Source organism: Equus przewalskii, chromosome 19 (assembly GCF_037783145.1).
Source record: "Equus przewalskii isolate Varuska chromosome 19, EquPr2, whole genome shotgun sequence".
In the NCBI taxonomy this organism is placed as follows: Eukaryota; Metazoa; Chordata; class Mammalia; order Perissodactyla; family Equidae; genus Equus; species Equus przewalskii.
Genome location: NC_091849.1, coordinates 57,010,621 through 57,034,121, shown reverse-complemented (window position 1 = coordinate 57,034,121; position 23,501 = coordinate 57,010,621). Strand labels below are relative to the sequence as shown.

Here is a 23,501-nt window from a genome sequence, read left to right as displayed (position 1 = left end):
TTTTCTTCTGCCTTGCTGCCCTGAATATTTTTTCTTTGTTGTTGACTTTTGTCAGCTTTACTACTGTACGCCTTGGAGAATGTCTTCTTACATTGATATAATTAGGAGTTCTCTTAGTTTCTTTTACTTATATTTCCAGCTCCTTCCCCAGGTTTAGGACGTTCTCAGCTGTTATCTCTTTGAACAAGCTTTCTGCTCCATTCTCCCCCTCTTTCTCCCTCTTGAATACCTATAAGCTTTATGTTGCATTTCCTAATTGAGACAGATACTTCTCAGAGACTTTATTCATTTTTTTCAGGTTTAGTTCTCTCTCCTCCATCTGAAGCATTTCTATGTTTCTTTCCTCCATATTGCTATTTCTATCCTCCACAATATGAGCTCTGTTATTCAGGGAGTCCAGATTTTTCTTTATCTCATCCATTGTGTTATTCATCTCCAACATTTCTGATTGGTTTTTCTTTATAGTTTCAATCACTTTTGTGAAGAATTCCCTTTGTTCGTTAATTTTGTTCCTGATTTCATTCAACTGTCTTATCAGAATTTTCTTGTGACTCATTGAGTTTTTTTATGGTAGCTATTTTGAATTCTCTGTCATTTAAAGTGTAAATTTCTGTGCCTTCAGGATTGATTTCTGGGTGCTTGTCATTTTCCTTCTGGTCTGGAGTATTAATATATTTCATCATACTGTTTGATGGTGTGGATTTGTGCCTTTGTGTAGTGCTACCATCTGGTCACAGATTCCACCTGCTGCTTCTGGGGGTGGGGAGTGGTCAGGAGCTGTGTATTCTGAGCCCACCATGATCTCTGGCATCTGTGCCTGTCCTTTGAAGTCTATGCTGATAGGTCCCGTCTGCAATTACCAGCTCACTCGCTGACAGCTGCTGCTTTTCTAATGTATATGCAGGTGCTCTCGCTGACCAGATGAGCTGGAGCACCAGGCAGGGGGAGGGGTGTTTTCCTTCAAGTGCATGATCCCAGGGGCATTCTCACTTGGCCCTCGCTATCTGCTCTCCTGGGGTGCTGGCTTGATGATGACACCCCTGCAATAGCTTATCCTCCTCTGTGTGGAGCTTTCCCACAAGCTGTGAGGAAACTTGGAGAGTGAAGGTATTCCTGCAGAGATCCGACCCTCCTCCCCTTTTCACAGAGCCACACACAGTCCCATGCCCTGAGTGGCTCCTGGGGAGGGAGAGGAGATACCCTTACTTCCTTCCACTTCATCCCAGGGGGTCCAGCACCTCCATCTTCAGACATGTGGCTGTGTGGGTCTCTCAGATGTCTTCCGTGTTGTGTGAATGTCCTCTGTTGGATGAATATCCTTTTTGTTGTATCTTAGTGGGGTGGATCTAAGGGAAGAGCTCACTCTGCCATGATGCTGATGGCATGTCCCTTAAATAGATTCTTAAGTTAAAATATTTTAAACCTCCTATTTTAAAAATACAATAGTTTTTATTATATAAAAGATGTAAAGTAATTTTGAACTATTATAATTAATGTAGTAGACATAAACTTTTAAAAGTGACCAAATAAAATGTTTTTTTTAAAAAGTACTCATTCTCTATAGAATTATAGCAGATTATTAAATTTTAAAACGTATTTATTGAGCCACCACCCAGGCAGTATGGGCAGATCCAAAGTTCTATGAAATAGGGTGCCTCCTTTCAAAGAGCTGACAATTTCAGTGAAGACCAGGCAGAGGTCTGTGAAAATTAAATAGAAGTATATAATTTAAATAACAGTTCAGGGAAAAGAAGAAGAAATATCCCAAGGTATTGAATGCTTTAATAGCTAGACATATGACACAATAAAGCATTACTTCTGTGGCACCTGATTAGGTATTAGAAAGCTATGGAATTAAATTAGGTATCAAATAATGGGTGAGATTTAGATAGACTCCTACAGGATGGTGAGGTAGCTTTCCTAAGAGAACCATGTCAGCAAGGCATGGGGAAATATGGAAGGATGCACTTACAAATGTGAGTAAACCTCTTCATATGAAATGGAAATTTATGCCAGGTAAGGTCTAAATTATTAAAATACCTCTGAGAACAGAAGAGAAGAGACCAGCGTAAGGAACACCAGATAAAAACTCATCAGCACTTGCTTGCTGAGCTGGAGGGTATGCCTCTCACAAACTGTGCTCACTTAACAATTGTGAAGTGGATGATGATTATTCAGAGTTTAAAACCTGGAGGACACATGCGTAATCAATGTAATCTCCCAGGCCTTCTGTAAATAAGCCTTTCAAATGCCTGAAACAGCCACAAATCTTCCCACACAAGTTATCTGACTCAGTGGCTGACTATTATTTATGATAATAAATAATGTAAATAGCATGAGAGCTCACAGTAAAAGGCACATATATTTGAAAAGTAGCCAAGATAGTGGTAGGAAGATAAAATATGTCTTCCTCCCAAGGAAATAAAAGAAAGAGAAGGGAAGAGAAAGGGAAGGATGGGAAGGGAAGGACAAACAAGACAAAACAAGGCTGGTCTAAAACATGGCATGCAACTGAATGTAAAATTAACTTTGGGTTTCCTGGAAGTCAAAGTTAAACATAAAATACAACAGGTGCTCCTCAGTTATTGCCTAATAAGAGAAAGCATATCAGTCACCAAATCAAGGACAGAGAGCTGTGTCCTATCACTGAATTCTAATAAAATGTAGTCAGCAAGCTCCAATTTTAAAAAAAAAATGAAATTAAACAGCATAATATATATTATGTTTGATGACAATTTTCTAGAAAATGAAGAGACATTATGTATATGGCCATTTCTTATGTTGACACACAGTTAAGCCTCAGAGTGTAATATTAAGCCATAGTTCTGTACAGGTAATTATGTCAAAGCTAAATGAATAGATTTCTAATCATCTGGCATGTGTAGAGGAGAAAGAACTATTTCTCTACCCTTCAGGTTCTTCTGGCTGATCTAAGAATTAAATTGACATGAGACAGAATAACAGGAGAAAATCAAACAAAGTTTAATAACATGTATACATGGGAGAAACCTGAGAAAACTAAGTAACTCACCAAAATGGCAGAAGCCACCATCTTAAATACTATCTTTAGTTAAAAACATTGGAGGATGTTGGGGGCAGTGGTTTGGGACTTCAAAGGGGAGGAAGGCAATTAAATGGAGATGGAAAAGCAAAGTTTTAGTGAACAAACATTTGCTGGGCCATCTATAGACAATGGGATCTGAGAGAGAACTTTGATAAAAATGGGGCTAGCAAGGTTCCTCCCAGTCCACCACACCCAGAGTTATCTATGGTGATAGCTCTTTCCTGGGACAGGCCTTCTATTTAAATTCTTTTAGGCAGTTAGGGGAAATGTCAACATTTCTTTCTGAGTCTTTTGTTCTTAAAAATAATCAAGCCAGGGACAAACATTTTGGGGTGGCAAATTCTGACCCCCCCATACATGTTACTGAAGTAATAGTCAGTTGTCTTGAGAAATAATTATTTAACATTTTCATTGACCATTAGTCTTGGACATTAATTATATCAGCCAAGTTTTTGATAGTCAAAGCACAGCAATAAATTAAAAGTGAAGATCCCTGTAGAAGTCCAGGTATCCTGATTATTAATCGAAAGGATCATTACATGCTTTATTTTTCATATTTATAGGTGACAAAGTTGATGTTTTATTATGAAAACGTTTAACTTGACATCTGTTCAAACCCCCAAATTCTATTTCAAAAAAGATGAAGTAGCATGCCTCATCCTGGAAGATTTTGATAGCAGGACTCACCAGATGTCTCTAACTATCATAAAACAATCATGTGATTTTATAGAATACTTAATTTTTAAGCAAAACTCCATCTTGATGGGTCTCCAAAGATCATTTAGAACAAAATAGCCACCCAAATAACTAAATGAGCTAAACAATTAAATAGAGTTGTTCTGCATTATCCATCTGGGTGCTAAATAAAGTCTGCCTAAAGGGATGATTTTTCCAATAATTGATACGTAACTGTTCCTTCTGTTAGCAATTAGCCAACAGGTTCAATTGCTCGTACACACCACTCTCAGTAGACTCTGATAATCACCCACCGAAGAGAAAGGAAGTTTAGGTTCCACTTTTGTTATAATAACAATGTGTATACTTAGTTAATCTAAAATTTGTCAAACTGCTTAAGTTCAAATGGAGAGGTAAAGTCTTAAGACTTCGTATAGTTAAAGACGGAAAAAACTTATTTTCTATCCATTAGACTCTTACTGTGATAAAGCTTTTAAAGAAGAATTTACAAGCCAAGAAACTACAGTGAAATCATGCACTTATCCATAGACCTAAAGGCAAATAATAGATTAATGCTACAAAAAGTTGTAAATTGTTCATAGCTCTTTTTATTTACTAACTGAATACAAGATAGCTATGGTAGAGTAGAAGAGCTGTGGATAAGTCAAAATTGTTTGTTTTAAACATAATGGAATTGAGAGCATAAAACGGGAGCCCTAAATCTGTAATTTGCTGAGAACAGAACAGATATGTGACAGTGAGGAATATCAATTGAACCTCATAGGCTTACAGTTTGTGGAGATTGAGAACTACGTATTTATTGAATAGACTATGCTTTGAGTCCATCATGAGAAACAATGCTCTGGGAATTAATCCATTTTGGAAACCTTGAGGTCCACCACTGAGAACAGGAACATTTGGTAGCTAGTGACCTTCAAGGGGACTGGAAAGCCATAATTATACAATGGAATATTATATAACAGAAAAAAAATCAGCCAACACCTTGACCAAGGTGATCAAAATTAATTTCACCAACAAGAGATAGCTAGATATCATGTGATATCCTGAGAAGAACACATCATCATCTATGACTGAAATTAGTCCAGAAGGCATAACCTGGGGCTGGCCTAGTGGAGTAGTGGTTAAGTTCACACACTCCACTTTGGCTGCCTAGAGTTCACAAGTTTGGCTCCCAGGCATAGAGCTACACACCATTCTTCAAGCCATGCTGTGGCAGCGTCCCACATACAAAACAGAGGAAGACTGGCATAGATGTTAGCTCAGCAACAATACTCCTCAAGCAAAGAAGAGGAAGATTGGCAACAGATGTCAGCTCAGAGCCAATCTTCCTCACCACCCCCCAAAAAAAGAATGCATAACCTAAGTCTAATTATGAGGAAATATCAGTCAAACTCAAAATCATGAACATTCTTTTCAAAAAACAAAGGGAAGAAAATATTCTTCCAAAATGTCAGAGTCATAAAAGACAAAGGCTGTGGAAAGGCTCTAGGTTAAAAGACATTAAAGAGACAGGACAACTCAATACAACATCTCAGTTTAGATGAGATATCATCCTCTAGGGGAAAACATTATAAAGGACATTATTGGATCAACTGAAAAAATTGGGAGGATATTATTAGATTAGACCAAAGTATAGTGTTAGTATTCAATTTATTAAAGGAGATAATCGCACTGTGGTTGTACATATAAGAGAACATCTCTAAGTTGTTAGGTACAAAAAGCCATGATGTATCTAGCCTCAAATGACTGACAGAAAATATCATACAGGTAGATAGCTAGTTAGAGCTAGATAAAGCTTCATAAAGGGGTATCATATGAACAAAAGGTGTATCTGGGTACAATATTCTTTGTACTAGTTTTATTTTTTCTATTTTCTATAAATTTAAAATTATTTCTAAATAAAAGGGTAAAAATAAACTTTAAAAAGAATATATGCAATAATTTGATTAAACTAGTAATTCTATTCTCCTAGATTGGTTTATTGCCTTGCCAATAAATGCATTTATGCCCACAGATTCTCTGTGAATAACCTTTAAAGAATTTTAGGATATTTTCTCCCAAAGGAAGAAAAGAATGTGCAAAATTGAAGATCCTCCATCATAGCTGTCACTGCCATATAGCTCATTGGTTTGTTGTTTGTAATGTTCTTATCCATTTTGTAAACAAAAATAAGATAGCTTGTCTTCAGAATATTGACACTAAATGCATTCTTCATTTTCATCTTGCTGTGTTTTAGTTTAGCAAAGACTATTTGTACTTTTGAATATGAAATGTTTCTTAACATTCTTATTAGTTTAGCCTTGCAAAAAAATCTTCTGTAATTCACTAGGCCCCAGGTTGACATGTGACATAACTAAGTGGTGTAGGCATTAAGCAGATTCACACAAACCACCACCATTCCTCTCACTACTGGATTCTACCATGTCTCAGAGAGGCACACCCACCTGTAGGAGAGAGAACCCTCTCACATTGACAGAACTCCCAGCCCAGCCAATGGCTTGCTTATTTCAAGAAACACTTGCTGTATGAAATTTCTCTATATGACTATACGATTAGGGAAATCATTGGTGTCACTGTACAGGACTCTCCCTCTGATAAATTAAGACATTAGAACTACCATTCTGAGAAAGACATTCCTAGAGATACATTTTGTAAACATAACTTCACCTGAACACAAAGAAGCGTATTAAAACAAAAAGACTACATGTATTACATGAAAGTTAAGACTATTCTTTTTTCCTGCTGGTCTTTGTAACCTCCCTATATTAACCACGCTGGGCTAGGTTGTGATGTGGTAACAAACAATCCCAAGATCTTGGTGGCTTAACAAACAAAAACATACTTCTTGCTCACGCTGTGTGCCAGCAAGGAGCCTCTGCTCAGACTAGTTACTCAGGACCCAGGTGGATGGAAGCTCTTTCCTGATGCTTCTACCATCCCTGAGTCTAAGAAAGGGCAATGCAGCAAATGCAGCACTGGTTCTGGCCCAGGAGTGATGCGCAACACTTCTGCTCACCTTTCACTGTACAGAGCAAATCACAAGGTCCCCTCTAACCTCAGAAGGGACAGGAAAGTGCAATCCTCTCATGTGCTGAAAAGGAGAGGAAAGTTGAAATGTTAGATGAGCAGCCTTAAGCATTACCACACTCCCCCATCCCGAAAATAAAGACCAGAAGAATATCTTACAAAGGAAATAATAGGAGACTTTTTAATCCTTTAAGTACCTTTTAAACTTTTTAACCTAGATGGTTAAAAAAAATAAAACCAAGACTATATATTCTGAAATGTTTAATGATCTCTCATGGAGACTATGTCTTTTGAATTTCCTGAGTTTCAACTATGGGATCCTTAACATAAGCCATTGCAGAGTCACTCAGGGATGATCTGTTGCCAAACCACATGGAAGCACATGAAGAGACAGGAAACAAAGTAACTTGGAACAGTAGCGCTGATCCGCCGAAGACCGTGCACTACATGGCGGCCAGCTAGTGGATTAGTCCTATATTAGATTTCCACTCAAGTGCAGCCCCAGACTTTGAGATTTCAGCAACATAGATTTTAAGGAGATCTAAGTGACCATATTCTGCAAACTTGAAGTTGACTAAAGGTACTCTTAGATGTAGCTTCCTCTTAGATTTATATAAAAATTATAGAATCAGAATATCGCTTATCACAACTCTGAATAAAGACAGAAATGTCTTCTCAAGAGAATTCTCACCAGCTTTCCTGGCAGCCATTTCCTTCCAGGGCACTAACTGTTAGATCTGTAATACAGTCAGAACAGCTGCCACAATGGTCCCTGCTCTTGATTCTGAAGCTGCAGTTACTCCATGTGACCCTTGCTACACGTTTACTTCCAAACAGAAAACGAGTCTTTCCACATAACCTCCTGCTGTGGCCTGCTGAGCAGATTTTCAGCAGCAAACTCAGGGAAGGTGCCTCCCACCTGGTCACCTGCCAGTATGTCAGGTTCAGGCACCGTGAGGATCACCTCCACTCACAGGGCTGGGGTGGGTCAGCCTGACTTAGTCTTGGGGGGCTGGGGGCAGGGGAAGAAACAGAGTTATGGGACGTGCTAAAATTAGCATTTCATTGCAAACGACAGTTTATAAAGCCCTGTGTAATCTCACTGAATCCTGAGAACACTGAGGCGGAATCTACTATTACCTGTATTTTCTGAGTAAGGAAATGGAGCTCAGATGGGTTAAGTGACTTGTCCTGGATCACTTTCAGTCCCTGGCAGCACAGGGCAGGTTCCCGAAGGACGGTGATGCTAGGCAGGGGAGAACAAGAGATGTCAGGGAGGAGCATGCTGAGTGCTGCAGGAATCTTCCAGAAAGAGTCTGTTAGTCTCTGTAAAGTCTCTGTTAGCTCAGGTCCTCTTTAATGTTTCTCAATAAAGTTTTATAAAGTTTTATACTTGTCTCCCAAAAGATCTCACATAAATTTTGTAAGAGGTCTAATTGTTTTTCATTGCAGTAACATTGGTTTATAAATATATAAATTTCAGGTGTACATCATTATATTTCGATTTCTGTGTAGATTACATCATGTTCACTACCCAACGACTAATTACAATCCGTCACCGTACACATGTGCCTAATCACCCCTTTTGTCCTCCTCCCTCCCCGCTTCCCCTCTAGTAACACCAATCCAATCTCTCTCTCTGTGTGTTTGTTTGTCATTGTTTTTATCGTCTACTAATGAGTGAGATCATATGGTATTTGACTTTCTTCCTCTGACTTATTTCATTTAGCATAATACCCTCGAGGTCTATCCATGTTGTCACAAATGGCTGGATTTCATCATTTTTTATGACTGAATAGTATTCCATTGTGTATATATACCACATCTTCTTTATCTATTCATCCCGTGATGGGTACCTATGTTGCTTCCAAGTCCTGGCTGTTGTGAATAATGCTGAAATGAACATAGGTATCTTTATGCATTCATGTTTTCACATTCTTTGGATAAATACCCAGCAGTGGGATAGCTGGATCATATGGTAGATCTATTCTTAATTTTCTGAGGATACTCCACACTTCCTTCCATAGTGGCTGCACCAGTTTACACTCTCACCAGCAGTGTATGAGGGTTCCCTTCTCTCCACATCCTCTCCAACATTTGTTGTATCCTGTCTTGTTAATTATAGCCATTCTGATGAGAGTGAGGTGATATCTCATTGTAGTTTTGATTTGCATTTCCCTGATAGTTAATGATGTTGAACATCCTTTCATGTGCATGTTGGCCATCTGTATATCTTCTTTGGAGAAATATCTGTTCAGATCTTTTACCCATTTTTTAATTAGGTTGTTGGTTTTTTTGTTGTTGAGATGTATGAGTTCTTTATGTATTTTAGATACTAACCCCTTATCAGATATGGTTTATCAGAAGATGGTTTGCCAACCATCTTCTCCCAACTGTTAGGTTGTCTTTTCATTTTTTTTTTTTTTGATGGTTTCCTTTGCTGTGCAGAAGTTTCTTAGTTGGATGTAGTCCCCTTTGTTTATTTTTTCTATTGTTTCCCTTGCCTGGTCAGACATGGTACTTGAAAATATGCTGCTAAGACCAATGTAGAAGAGCGTACTGCCAACACTTTCTTCTAGAAGTTTCATGGTTTCAGGTCTTACATTCAAGTCTTTAATCCATTTTGAGTTAATTTTTGTACATGGTTTAAGATAACAGTCTACTTTCGTTCTTTTGTATGTGGCTGTCCAGTTTTCCAAACACCCTTTATTGAAGAGACTTTCCTTTCTCCATTGCATGTTCTTGGCTCTCTTGTCGAAAATTAGCTGTCCATAAATGTGTGGGTTTATTTCTGGGCTCTCGATTCTGTCCCATTGACCTTTGTGTCCATTTTTGTGCCAATACCATGCTGTTTTCATTACTATAGCTTTGTAGTATATTTTGAAATCAGGGAGTGTGATATCTCCAGCTTTGTTCTTTTTTCTCAGAGTTCCTTTGGCAATTTGGGATCTTTTTTTGTTCCATATAGATCTTAGGATTCGTTGTTCCATTTCTGTGAAAAATGTTGTTGGAACTTTGATAGGGATTGCATTGAATCTGTAGATTGCTTTAGGATGTATGGACATTTTAACTATGTTAATTCTTCCAATTCAAGAGCATGGAATATCTTTCCATTTCTTTGTGTCTTCAATTTCTTTCAACAATGGTTTACAGTTTTCAGTGTACAGATCGTTTGCCTCTTTGGTTAAGTTTATTCCTAGGTATTTTATTCCTTTTGTTGCAGTTACGAATGGGATTGTATTCTTAATTTTTCTTTCTGCTACTTCATTGTTAGTGTGTAGAAACCCAACTGATTTTTGTAAGTTGATTTTGCATCCTGCTGCTTTACCATATTCATTTATTATTTCTAAATGTTTTTTGGCGGATTCCTTAGGGTTTTCTACATATAAAAATCATCTCATCTGCAAGTAGTGACAGTTTCACTTCTTCCTTTCCAATTTGGATCCCTTTTACCTCTTTTTCTTGCCTGATTGCTCTGGCTAGGACTTCCAATACTATGTTAAATAAGAGTGGTGAAACTGGACATCCTTGTTTGGTTCCTGTTCTTAGAGGGATAGCTTTCAGTTTTTCTCAATGAGAATGATATTAGCTTTGAGTTTGTCATATATGGCCTTATTATGTTGAGGTAATTTCCTTCTATACCCATCTTATTCAGAGTTTTTATCATAAATGGATGCTGTATCTTGCCAAATGCTTTCTCTGCATATATTGAGATGATCATGTGACTTTTATTCTTCATTTTGTTAATGTGGTGTAACACATTGATTGATTTGCAGATGTTGAACCATGCCTGCATCCCTGGAATAAAGCCCACTTGATCATAGTGTATGATCTTTTTAGTGTATTGTTGTATTTGATTTGCTAGTATTTTGTTGAGGACTTTTGCATCGATGTTCATCAGTGAATTAGCCTGTAATTTTCTTTTTTTGTGTTGTCCTTGTCTGATTTTGGTATCAGGGTAATGTTGGCTTCATAGAATGAGTTAGGAAGCCTCCCCTCCTCTTCAAATTTTTGGAAGAGAGTGAGAAGGATAGGTATTAAATCTTCTTTGAATGTTTGGAAGAATTCACCAGGAAAGCCATCTGGTCCTGGACTTCTATTTTTGGGAGGTTTTTTATTATGATTTCAATCTCCTTACTGGTGATTGGTCTATTCAAATTCTCTATTTCTTCTTGATTCAGTTTTGGATGGTTGCACGATTCTAAGATTTATCCATTTCTTCTAGGTTACCCAATTCATTTGCATATAGCTTTTTGTAAAATTCTCTTATAATCTTTTGTATTTCTGAGGTGTCCATTGTAATTTCTAGAGAGGTATACGTTTTTAATTATGTTTTCTCACTGATATACAGAAAGACAATTAGTATATTTATATTGAGTTTATATACAGTCACCTAGTTTTAAATCTTTATTTTGATATTTTATCTGAAGATTCATTTTTTCCTATAAATAATCATTTCCTCTAAGAATAATGACAATTTTGTTTCTTGCTTTCCAATCTTTATACATGTTATCTATTTTTCTTGCCTTATGACAGTGACTACAGTCCTACGTAATTCTGTACAGAAGTGATCATTGTGGGCACACATCTTGTTCTTTGTTTAAAGAGAATGTTTTCTGTGGGTTTTTGTGTGTGTGTGTGTGAGGAAGATTTGCCCTGAGCTAACATCCATTGCCAATTTTCCTCTTTTTTTGCTTAGGAAAAATTAGCCCTGGGCTAACATCTGTGCCAATCTTCCTCTATTCTGTATGTGGGACGCTGCCACAGCATGGCTGATGAGTGGAGTAGGTCTGCACCTGGTATCCAAACCCATGAACCCAAGGCCGCTGAAGCAGAATGTGCCAAACCTAACCACTCGGCCATGGGGCTAGCCCCAAGAACATGTTTAACACTTTAGTATTAATTATAACTATTTGCTATTGGTATTTGGTAAACTCTCTTTATTAGGAAACAAAATTCTATTTCTAATTTGCTAAGAGTTTTCATCATTAATGGATGTTGAATTTTATCAACTGAGATAAGCATATGATTTTTCTCCTTTAATATGCTAAATTATGTTGATTGATTTTCTAATGATAAACTGAACTTGCAACCCTGAGATAAACTCAAGTTGATCATGATATGTTATCTTAATTTTACACATGGAGTTGTATTCTGCCTGATGGGATTCTGTTTAGAATTTTAACATCTATGTGTGCAAGTGAGATTACTCTATAGTTTTCTTTTCCCACACTGTCTTTCACAGGGTTTTACATCAAGCTTATGCTATTCTCAAAAAACGAATTGAATCTCTTTCTATATATGTGGAAGAGTTTGTATAAGACGAGAATTAGTTTTCTTTAAATAATTGGTAGAACTTGCTAATATAATTATCTTGGCTTTGTGTGTCTTTGTGGGAGAATTTTGATAACTGATTAGTTGCTTTACTTCTTATAGGTATACTCATGGGGTTATTTATTTCTTCTCAATTCAGTTTTGGTAAGCTATATTTCTTTAGGAATTCACTGATTTCTCTTAAATATTCAAATTTATTGCTATAAAGTTGTCCACTTGTATCTCTCATTATCTTTTTAATATCTGCAGCATCTGTAATTAAGTCCCTATTTCATTTATAATATAATTTATTTGTTCCTTGAAGAGTTGAACACTGAAGCCTGGGTTTAGCAGGTTTGGCAAAAACGTTATAGGCAAAACCTGGTTTTATCATTGTACTTATTTATTTAGCTTCTTTTTTCTTTTTTCACTTTTTTTTCTTTTGCCTCTGAGTATTCTTTCTTGCCAGATTTTCAATTTATTTTAAAAGATGTTAAAAATAATTCATCCCACATTTCTAGTTGTTTTCACAGTGGGGATGTAGTTAACTGTGTTACCTAGTCTACTATACCGCTGGAAACTAATGTCAACTACTAGATTTATGTTACAGAAACTCTCCTGACAGGTGTGCACATTAACAACTATAAAAGAGAGTTGAGAATGCTGTGATAGGACACTGCAAATGGGAACACAAACATTTTTGTCTCCAGATTTGAGAGGCCACTACTGCTGGAGCCTGGTCAGTGGTTGTGATGGTGGCACAGGAACACTGATCAAGGAAAAGCTCCTTCCATAGTAGGACATTTAGTGCACCAGTCTGTAACCCACTCACCCCCCCCCCCACACACACACACACACCCCACTAGAACAGCAAGACAAAGGGAAAAATGGTGGTCCTTTCTCCCTTTTAAAATTATACTTGGTATAAAAAAATTATATGTATGCCTAGTAGCATGTGACCTCAAGACAGCTCAACTGATGAATTAAAAATTAAAGTATGCTTGAAATTGAACAAGATATAGAGTATGCATATAAGAAAAAAATTATAATGAAAAAGAAAAGCTGCTGAAACATATTCGTAATCCAGATATTTTCATATTTTACTCTGCGGTGTTTGCTACTTGAGAGCACTTAACCCCTTTCAAAAACCTAAAATGAGAAGGTGATGATGCAGTGACAAAGGGTGCTGCCTCCTGAAGCCTGCAAATCTGTTCACACCACCTCCCCCACTCCTGCCACCTCAAACTGCAACCCAGTGGTTTCCACCACCTCCGGAAACCCTCCTGTGGGGCTTCACTCATCGCTGCTGGAGACATCAAGGGGCTAGAGTTTGACGGTGGCTTTTTTTGCAGAAGTGTGAAAACATCTCTTCCTTTTTATATTGTGCTGGTTTCAAGATTATTGAGTCAGTACTTCTTTAAACCTCAATGCCTTCCAGAATCTTTAATAAAAATGACTCTTCTAGTGTTGTTAACTGCAGCCTCTTCCACTTTCCCGTGCTGAACTTGAACTTGGGTATATATAACTTGGGAGACAACTGGGCATAAAACTAGCAGACGGATCCAACCAGCAAATACCACGCAGCCCACAAAGTCCACCTTGCCCTTCCACCTGACAACTTGGAGACTTGGTTACTGGGCAAACTTGTCCGCCTGACTTTTTGAGATAAGTAATCTAGGAAACTTCTCAATCTCTTATACAAATAGATTTCTGGCAGACACTCCACCATTCCACCAGATGTGCTCAACAGATATGCAACCCATCAGAAGATATAGTTTGTGTTCCAGCTGACACTCCTGCCAAACTATATTTGACTTCTAACTAACATCCTAATTTTTTCCTAGAAAATCTTAGCCCATATCAAGTCAGAGGTTATTTAATCGCTGTGCATTGAGATATTACATTTGGCTTTTTCTGTTGTCCAAGAGTTTCAGCTCAGTTCTCAAAGCTGAGAACAACAGGTGTCATGAATATCCACCAGTCTAAAAAGAGTTTATGCACCATGAGATTTCACTACTGGAAAAACTAAAATTAAAAAATTAGTGACGATACCAAATGCTGATGAGAAAGTGGAGAAACTAGATCTCTTGCACATGGCTGGCAAGAATGTAAAATGGTAGAGCCACTCTAGAGAACAGCTTGGCAGTTTCTTATAAAACTAAAATATTGCTTGTGTTAGAAATCTATGGATTCCCTAATCAGATGGTGCATTGTTGCCATCCCAGTGTTGCCACCTCACTAACCAGCCCATCCTGCTTTTTTCTTCACCAGATTGCACTGGCCTGGTACCAGTCAATGCCACAGTTGTTAAGCAGTGGTAAATATAAATATTAGTAATTTCTCTGAGGGTCCTATATATAATAAACAAGGTCATGAAAGTGAGGGTCATGAGCAAAGCTTGTGTAATTTAGAAGTCACCTGAATTATCAGCTATTATTCCTTTCAGAAAACCGCCCCTCCTGAAACTGCCCTCACACTGACCAGTCCTGAGGCTGCTGGCCAGAGCCCAGCAGATCAGTGTCCGAAAAGAGGGATGTCAGTGTTCTCTTCTTCACTAACTTACATCGACTGGTAAAGTCTCCCACAGATGACTGACTGTCAGAACGACTTTGTATGAGTCACTGGAAAACCTGGCCGTTTCCCAAATTCTACCTCAAAGTGAACAACAGAGGAAATATTCTGCAGCTAATTCAGTGATGACACATATTACTTCCTGAATTAGAGTTCTTTGAAGGCCTATTTGTAGCTTCTACCTGTCTCCACAGGCAGACCCACTCACATCTAAAAGGCATCAGAACTTTCAGTACTCTATTTAAGCTGTAAAAATTTAATGTACAAAATCATCATAATTCAACAATAAAAAGTATCAGCTATCTATGCATTGTTTCAAAAACTACAATCATTTAAAGATAGACCTTCACCTTTATTAAAATAGATCCATTCCCTCTCTAAAAACACAGGACATTAAAATGCTTGAACACACAGCTTTGAGTTACAAGAATCTCAAACCAGTAAGAGAAACGGGAGATGTCAGCCTATGTGCAGCACTTCAAACAAGGTATTTTGAAAACAAAACAAGCAAGGCCTTATATTAACAACTGGAATACAGAATCGTAAACTAATTAGGACTATGCTTTATTATACACAGTTATCTTTTTGGAATTTTTGTGGTTCTAAAAGTGCCAAAAGTTTTCATTTGGACTTAAGTGCTATAATAAGTAGATTATGAAGTTTACTTTCCAGCTCTTAAAGTAAATACAGCGCCATTGACGGCCAAGGTTAAATCCTCCTGAAGTGGCTGTAATGGTACATAATGCTGATCCCCATCCTCCTTACAGAATGAAAGTACTCCCTCCCTCAGCTGTTGGGAACATTGCTTGCCGGTGGCTCAAAGCTGAGTCCCTCCCCAGGACTGAAGGGAACTGCCTTGTCCAAGGTTACTCCTCCACCCTAGCGACAGCCTGAATCCAAAGAGTGTTTGATGTGGAGGCAATGGGGAGAGGGGTGCCTCAAAGGCCTGGCCACCTTGCCTCAATTTGAAATAACTCTGAAGGGTCAGTCCAGCTTCAGAGATCGCCATGAAATCAGCTGCCACCTTCTCCCTCCCGCCACCTTCACTCTCACACAGGTTTTGTTTCCAAGAGCAAATCTCCACCTCAAGGTTTATTTCCTAGGAAGCTCACCCAAGAGAAAAGGATGCAGGAAGGAGTTGGAAGGGGCTCCAACTGGCCAAATGAGGAAGAATTTGAGAAACAAAATAATTATAACAATAATAGATTACAACCCACTGAATAAAAATAATGAAACCTTCCTGATATAAAGGAAGGAAGGGAAGGAGGAAGAAAAGAAGAGAGGGGAAAGATCTCCCTTACATTTATTTATTAGTAGAGTTCCAACTAATAACCATATAAGGAATGTCGCAAATAAAGAATCAACAAGTGGCTACCATCTCTGGGGTGACTGATTCCAGCTGGAGTGATCAACAAAGGTTAATGCTGCTGGTAGGTAGAGGTTGGCTGAGGAATAGAATATTGATGTGATCTTGGAATATCTTCCCACAAAATACAAATTAATTACAAATGGAAAAGGGAGAATTTAAAGTGCAGAAACCTTTCAAACACAAATACGAGGTGATCAAATTAATATTACCAGCAGTGCGATAGGCCTACATTGTGTACCTCTTCATGTGCACAGTATCATTTTTGTGGCATTTCTGCAGAGATTACATGGTCTGAATCTGGTCACGCAGAAACATCAGATGGATCTAAGCTGAGGGTCATCCTACAGAATGTAAGCCCTCTTTAAAACTATCAAAACTACGGACAGCAGATAAGACAGAGAAACTGTTCCAGATTGAAGGAATTTGAAAAGACATGACAACCAAATGCAACACACATTCCTGGAGGGCCTCCTGGATCAGAACAGAAAAGACACTGTTGGGACAGTCAATAAGATCTGAGTCAGGTCTGGGGGTTGGACGGTAGTGTTGTACCCGTGTTGATTTCCTGATTTGGAGGTTTGTGTGCTGGTTATATAAGAGAATATCCTGGTTTGGGAGAAATAAACACTGGAATGTTTAGAAGGGAGGGGGCATCACATCTTTAGATTGCTATGAAAAGGTTCAGGAAAAGACTAATAATGATAAATGGGGTGTGTGGCGCATGCATGTGACAGAGAGAGAAGAAAATTCAATAAAATAGAAACAACTGGAGGATTGGGGAAGGAGCTATGGGAGTTCTTTTTATTATGGCAACTTTTCTATACATTTAAAATTATTTTAAAGTAAGTTATTAAATATTGTTTTCCTTTTTGTTTTCATCATATACCTGTTTTTATAAGCACTTTCAACACTTTTAACTGCCTCTGTTTTCATTGGACAAAATGATTTTTTTAAACATCCCAAAAATACATTCAGACACAGCAAGTATGGTAGACTAAAAAACAAACAAACCAAAGCCTTAAAGTTGCAGATTAAACCGATCCTGATAAGGTCTAGTGCTACCTGTTACTGATGGGCAGGCAATGTTAGCTTGTTTTTCCTCTGAATCATAGCTCTGTATACATCTGTAAATGCGTATATAGTATCAAGCCCTTAGTATTTATTGAGGCTTGTATTATGGCCAAGTATGTAGTAAATATTTGTAAATGTCTCAAACGTTTTGGACAAGAACATGTATTGGGAAGTGCTGTGTTCTTTCTGTCCATTTTACCAAACTTGTTGATTGTGTTGTTTAAATCTTCTGTATCCCTTACCGATGTCTGTTGCTTGATCTGTTAACTACTGAATTCCAGATCAGACATCAGCCTACTCAATTACCCCCTTGAAAGTTTAAAAGGTATCTCAAATGCGTCCAACTTGAGCTCCACATCTTCTCCAAAAACGTGCTCCTCCCACAGCCTTCCTCATTTTAGTCAATGGCAACATCACCCTTCCAGTTTCTCATGATAAAAACCTTGCAGTTTTCCTTGACTCCTCTTTCTTTCTTCCCACATGTGATCTTTCAGCAAATCTTGTTGACTCTACCTTCAAAATATATTTAAAATCTAACCACTTTTTCCTACCTTCATTGCTATTCTTCTGATCCAAACCACCATCATTTCATACCAGTGTTATTGTAATATCCTTGTAACAGGGAGACCCCTGTTTTCACCCTTGTTTTTGTCGCTCTATTCTCAGCGCAGCAACTAAAATGATATTGTTAAACTTAAGTCAGATCATGACATTCCTCTGCTGAAAACTTGCTAGTGATTTCCAATCTTACTCTCTGCAAGCCAGAGTCATTGTGATGGACTTCAGAGCTGTACATGTGTATACAGACAAGTTTCCATGAGTCTTTCAGGTTTCTACACAACTTTTGAGCAGACACACTGGCTGCTTTTGTTCTGGATTGTCTTTTCAAGTATGTTTATCTCCCATCCTTGGGAGATAGAGATAGTGCCTTCCTTTGGAGCAAAAAGCCAGTTTGCTTACAGCCTTGGAAGATAGAGATGTCTTCCTTCAAAGCAAAGAGCAGGCATGCTCACTGCCCATTATAAAAGATTTGTTTCTCTAAGCTCAGATTTCCTCTGCAAGCAACCCGCTGCATGTGTAGGTGTCACCTGGTCCTCTTCATATTTTCCCAAGAGAACTGGGGTTCATGGAACTCACACAAACAGTCTGAGACTCTGGCTACTGCTAATGCTGTAACAAACTGTCCTTTGTCTCTGACGCAGGAGTTTCATGTGTCCTGCTATCATCCATGAAAATGTGGCAGGCTAATTATTAGCTTGCCAGTAGGTAAAATCTCAGACCCTTCACAGTTGGTGACAATACAATCTGGTCCCCATAACCTCTCTGACCTTCTCACTTAAAACTCTCCCCTTCTGTATTGCCCCTCCAGTCGTAATGCCCTTCTGCGTGTTCCTTGACCATAGCAAGAACCCTCCCACCTCAGGGACTTGTACTTGTTATTCCCTTTCTCCCCAAGAATCCACACAGGTCATTCCTGCACCTCCTTGAGGTCTTTATTCAAATGTCACCTTCCTTAACCCACATGCCACACAGCCTAATTTTTCTCTCTAGGATGTATCAACATCTAACATACCATGTTTATTTTGCTTACTCACTATCTCCACTCACAAAGATGAAATCACCAGGAATTTTCATTTGTTTTACTGTTATATCTCTGACAATCAGCCTAAACTCCTCAAGTCTACTCGTGGGAACCTAGTGAAAGGTTAGCACAAACCTTTGCCTATGGTGAGATAGGGAAAGCTGTCAATGGTTAGTAAATCTAGAAGATGCATAACCAACTAGGAAGCACTAATTTGTGGTTTCAAAATACATGTGGAATATTTTCACCATAAATTGATCATTTTCAGAGTCAGTAGGCATTTGAGAAATAATTGGACATAACTCAATGACTAAGCAACGGGTATGGCCACCTCAATTTTTCCCTTGGCTTTTTTTTAATCCATATAAGAAACATTTAAATCACATAGAACTTAAGTATGTTTTCTGTTCTATCTCATCCCTGAAGCCTGGTAAACAAAAAATATACCTCTTTTTAAGCAATATCTCACATCAATATTTTGAATGTGTCATTATTAGAAAATTTAATTCTCCCAGTACTTTCTACTTATGACTGAATACTTAATCTAATAATAAGCTATTAGAGCTGAAGCAAGCCTTTCCCATTATATAAAGAAAGAAAGAAGCATGTATTGAGTATCTTTTCAAAATATGCAATGTCAGAGCTACTAACAAAATCCATTTCTTTTGGTTTTTAGTTTACTCACCTTTACACATTGTTTCCTACACATCACTTCTTTGGAAAAGCACTGGCTAGGAAGTCAGCTGTTTTCCAATGAGCTCACATGTGCACAGAGAATTCTCGGTTCTTGGAGGTTTCCGCAGAAAACTCCATCTGAGACACAAGCCCAGGTCCTTCCTGGTTGGAAACAGAAGGTCCTCTGATCATGCTGCTCTTGACTTATTTCTTTCATACCTGAGACCCCTCCCAGATGTTCAATCCAGCCAAGGTAAAGTGATAAAGCCAGATAGGTACCACCACAAAAACCTAGTCTGATAGGTGCTTACTATCTACCTTCTTTATTTGGATCAACATTTCTCACAAACTCTTTCTCAAAAGGGAGAGGGTAGAGAAAAGGTTATGTAGGGTGTTAATTTGAAGATGATGCAAACAAATGAAGACCTAATAACAATAATAGACAAAAAGGCCAAACTATTAATTTTTAAAAATTAGCAATCTTCTTATAAAATAAAGCTTTATCCCTACCCCATTCACAGTAATAAGATCCTCATGAATTAAAGGCCTATATATAAGAAATACAAAATTCTACAATACGAAAAATAAAGGAGACTATATCTATAACCATGGGCTGAGTAAGGCTTTCTAAAACAAGACATAACAAGTAAAAAGCATAATTTAAAACACCAAGAAGTTTGGTGAACAAAAAATTAAATTTTTTGATTAACAAAACATACCGTAAACACACTCGAAAGAAAAATGACAGGTAAGAGAATATGTTTGCAAAATAGATAGCAAGAAAGGATTAGTAGCCAGTATACATTTTTAAAAACTTGAAATCCAATAGAAAAACATGCAACAGACATGAACGGAAGAGTCACATAAAACTCAAATGGCCAATATTAACACAAGCAGCTCAATTTCTCTTGTAATCAGTAAAATTCAAATTAAAAGTTTACCCCTCTGTGATTGCCTAAAATTAAAAATTTTAACAATTTCAAGTGTGGGTGAGGACACAGATGAACATACTCTGCCATCCACTGCAGGCTGGAGCATCAATTGGTACAGACGACCTTTGGAGGGTACTTTGGTGACATCTATTAATTCCAAAAATGCACATACACTATGATATAGAGATTCCATTTCTCACACATTTACACATGAGAAATTTTCTCACATGTTTATGGGGAGGTATAATCAAGCATGTTCAGTGCAGCAGTATTAGTAATGACAAAATAATTTTAAGCAATGCAAGTGCCCATCAATAAGGGAGTGATTTAATAAATTGTGATATAATTAATCTAAGATAAACTATAGCATCTCCAGGAGTAAAAGGAGGCCAATATATCTGGAACTTAATGAACAAAGAGGAAAGTGGACAGTCAGGGCCACCACTTTTCCATGCAGGTTGTTCATTGAACATCTCTAGGGAGCACTAGTCATATAGACTGAAATATGAAAGGCATCCCATGGAGTTGTGCAGTGCACCATCTGCACAATAGTACATGGAGGACCTGCAGATGGGATGATGTTGGGGATTAAAGAGGAAACCAAATCACGCAAAGCTTCAGAGGCCACGGTAAAGAATCTGCGTTTTAGTCTAACAAAAATTCCTCTGGCAGCTATATGAAATGAATTAGAAGGGGATAAGAGATGAAGTAAAAGATTGATCAGGAATGTATTGCAATGATCTAACCAAGAGACGGTAGCAGCCTCAACCTGGAAGGTGGCAATGGAAATGGAAAGATGTGAGCAGATGTAAGCACATCATGCAGGTAGAATCTACACGATCTGCTGATACATTAGGCTAGAAAACGGAGAGGAAGTGTTGGAGAGAGTGCAATCAAGATTACGACCAGTTTTCTGTATGGAGTCCTGAATGGATGGTGGGTGCATTTACTAATCTGAGGAAGGCTGGGGGAGGAATAACTTTCAGCAGTAACATTTCTAACATGTTCGGATTGATAGGACTTAGAAGCAACCAAGGTGCCCTTTAGTAAGTGAATGGATAAATAAGCTGTGGTATATGATGGAATATTATATATTATGTATTATTCAGCCCTGAAAACAAATGAGCTATCAAGCCATGAAGACATGAAGGAACCTTAAATGCATATTACTAATGGAGAAAAGTCAATCTGAAAAGGCTGCAAGCTGTGGGACTCTAAGTCTGTGACCTGCTAGAAAAGGCAGAACTATGAAGACAGTAAAAATCTTGGTGGTTGTCAGGGGTTGGGGATGGGGGTGGGAGGGCTGAAGAGATGAAGCACAGAGGATATTTGCAACAGTAAAACTATTCTGTATGATACTATAATGGTAGATACATGTCATTACACATTTCTCAAAAATCCACACAATATACACCAAGCATGAACCCTAATGTAACCACGGACTTCAGATGATAATCATCTGTCAGCACAGGTTCATCATCAATTGTAACAAATGTACAACTCCGGTGCAGGATGTTGATAGTGAGGGAGGCTGGGGAGAGGGGAAAAGGGGAGTATGTGGAAACTCTGTACTTTCTGCTCTGTTTTGCTGTGAACCTAAAACTTCTCTAAAAAAATCAAGTCTACTTTAAAAAATACCATGCAAGTATTTAAAAGAAGCAATAGGCAAAATATGTTAACATCAGAGTTTCATAAATTATTGAGTGAAAAAAGGAAGTATATTATGCATAGTTTATATATAATTTCATTTATGTGAAATAAATCAGGTACTGGATATACACACATTAATTGTGTGTTTACAGAAAAATAAAGTCTGCCTACATATTCAATAAACTGTTAACAGTGGTTCCTGAGAATGAAGAGAGGAGAAAGAACAATGGGATTTCATTTTTTTAATGTAGACTCTTCTATACTGTTTAAATGTCTTATAATGAACATGTACTACTTTAGTAATACTTACAAAAACAATTTCAAAAGGACACCTACTTTTTTAACCTTCCTTGTATTTTTTTTTCTTGGTGAGGAAGATTGGCCCTGAGATAACATCTGTTGCCAATCTTCCTCTTTTTTTTTCTCCCCAAAGCCCCAGCACATAGCTGTATATCTCAGTTGTAGGTGCCTCTAGTTCCTCCATGTGGGACACCACCCCAGCATGGCTTGATGAGTGCTGTGCAGGTCTGCACCCACGATCCAAACTGGCAAACCCCTGGCCACTGAAGCAGAGCATGCAAACTCAACCACACACCAGGCCAGCCCCCATCCTTGTATTCTTAAAATAAACTGTAATTCAATGTTTATGAAAATACAGTCCAAATAACACCTATGTCAGAAACACCTGGGTGTTTATTAAAAATATAGTTCCTAGACCCTACCTCAGCTTTAATGAATCAGACCCTCTAGGGCGAGGTATAGGACTTTGCGTTCTTAACAACCACACCGGGTGATTCCCACCTCTACCATTCTGAATTGCAGTAAGTCCAAATGAATCATGTAGTTGTTTAAAAATCAGCAAATGCCAACGTTCCTGGACAAACACCTACCAGTTTCCTGTCAATCTAAAAATGAAAGACAACAGTTAGTACAGGCCTGGTCCAGAAGGAGAAAAAGTGAAACAACCAGCTTCGTGGCTCAAGACATGCGGTGAAGCAGCACACACTCTAAGAGGCACTGTCATGTCAGAACAGAGAAAGGCAAACTTCATACAGATTCCGTAATGAGAGAAAAACTGCCAGATGTTCAGAACTTTCTTCCCCCTCTCAGAATTCCCATCTGGTCAGTTATCCACAGAAGCAACAAGTGATATCTGGGGGACTGTTAACCTATATAATGTTTCTACTTCAGCTCATACTGAAATGAATGTTCTCATGCTTCACATGAAGCAAACCCCGAGAGTCAGCACTTTCTGAAGAGATGTGGATTAAATTATTGTCAAGTAAACTGACACTTATTTCCATTTTTACAGCCACTTAAAATGTATCTTGACTTGATTACACTCTACATTTTAATCAGAAATGCACCCACACACTTAATGAAGAATAAGTCATATAGTGAGGTCTTCTTTCTTGCACTATTTGAATCATCTTTTTGAAAGCATTATTAAGGTAAGATGTGCCCAAGAACCTCACATTCCTGAGATAAGAAGACATTCTCAGAATCTCTGCATCTGACACCTCTCTACAATGCAGTGCAGAGCCACAGTAC

At 38.0% G+C, this 23,501-nt stretch overlaps 1 protein-coding gene across 1 annotated transcript in view; it reads left to right on the top strand.

Annotated features, from left to right (window-relative positions):
- The window catches only part of LOC103546271 (protein eyes shut homolog), a 1,017,652-nt gene that overhangs the window by 993,614 nt on the left and 537 nt on the right, over positions 1-23,501 (top strand). The gene's annotated exons all lie outside the window — the stretch shown is intronic.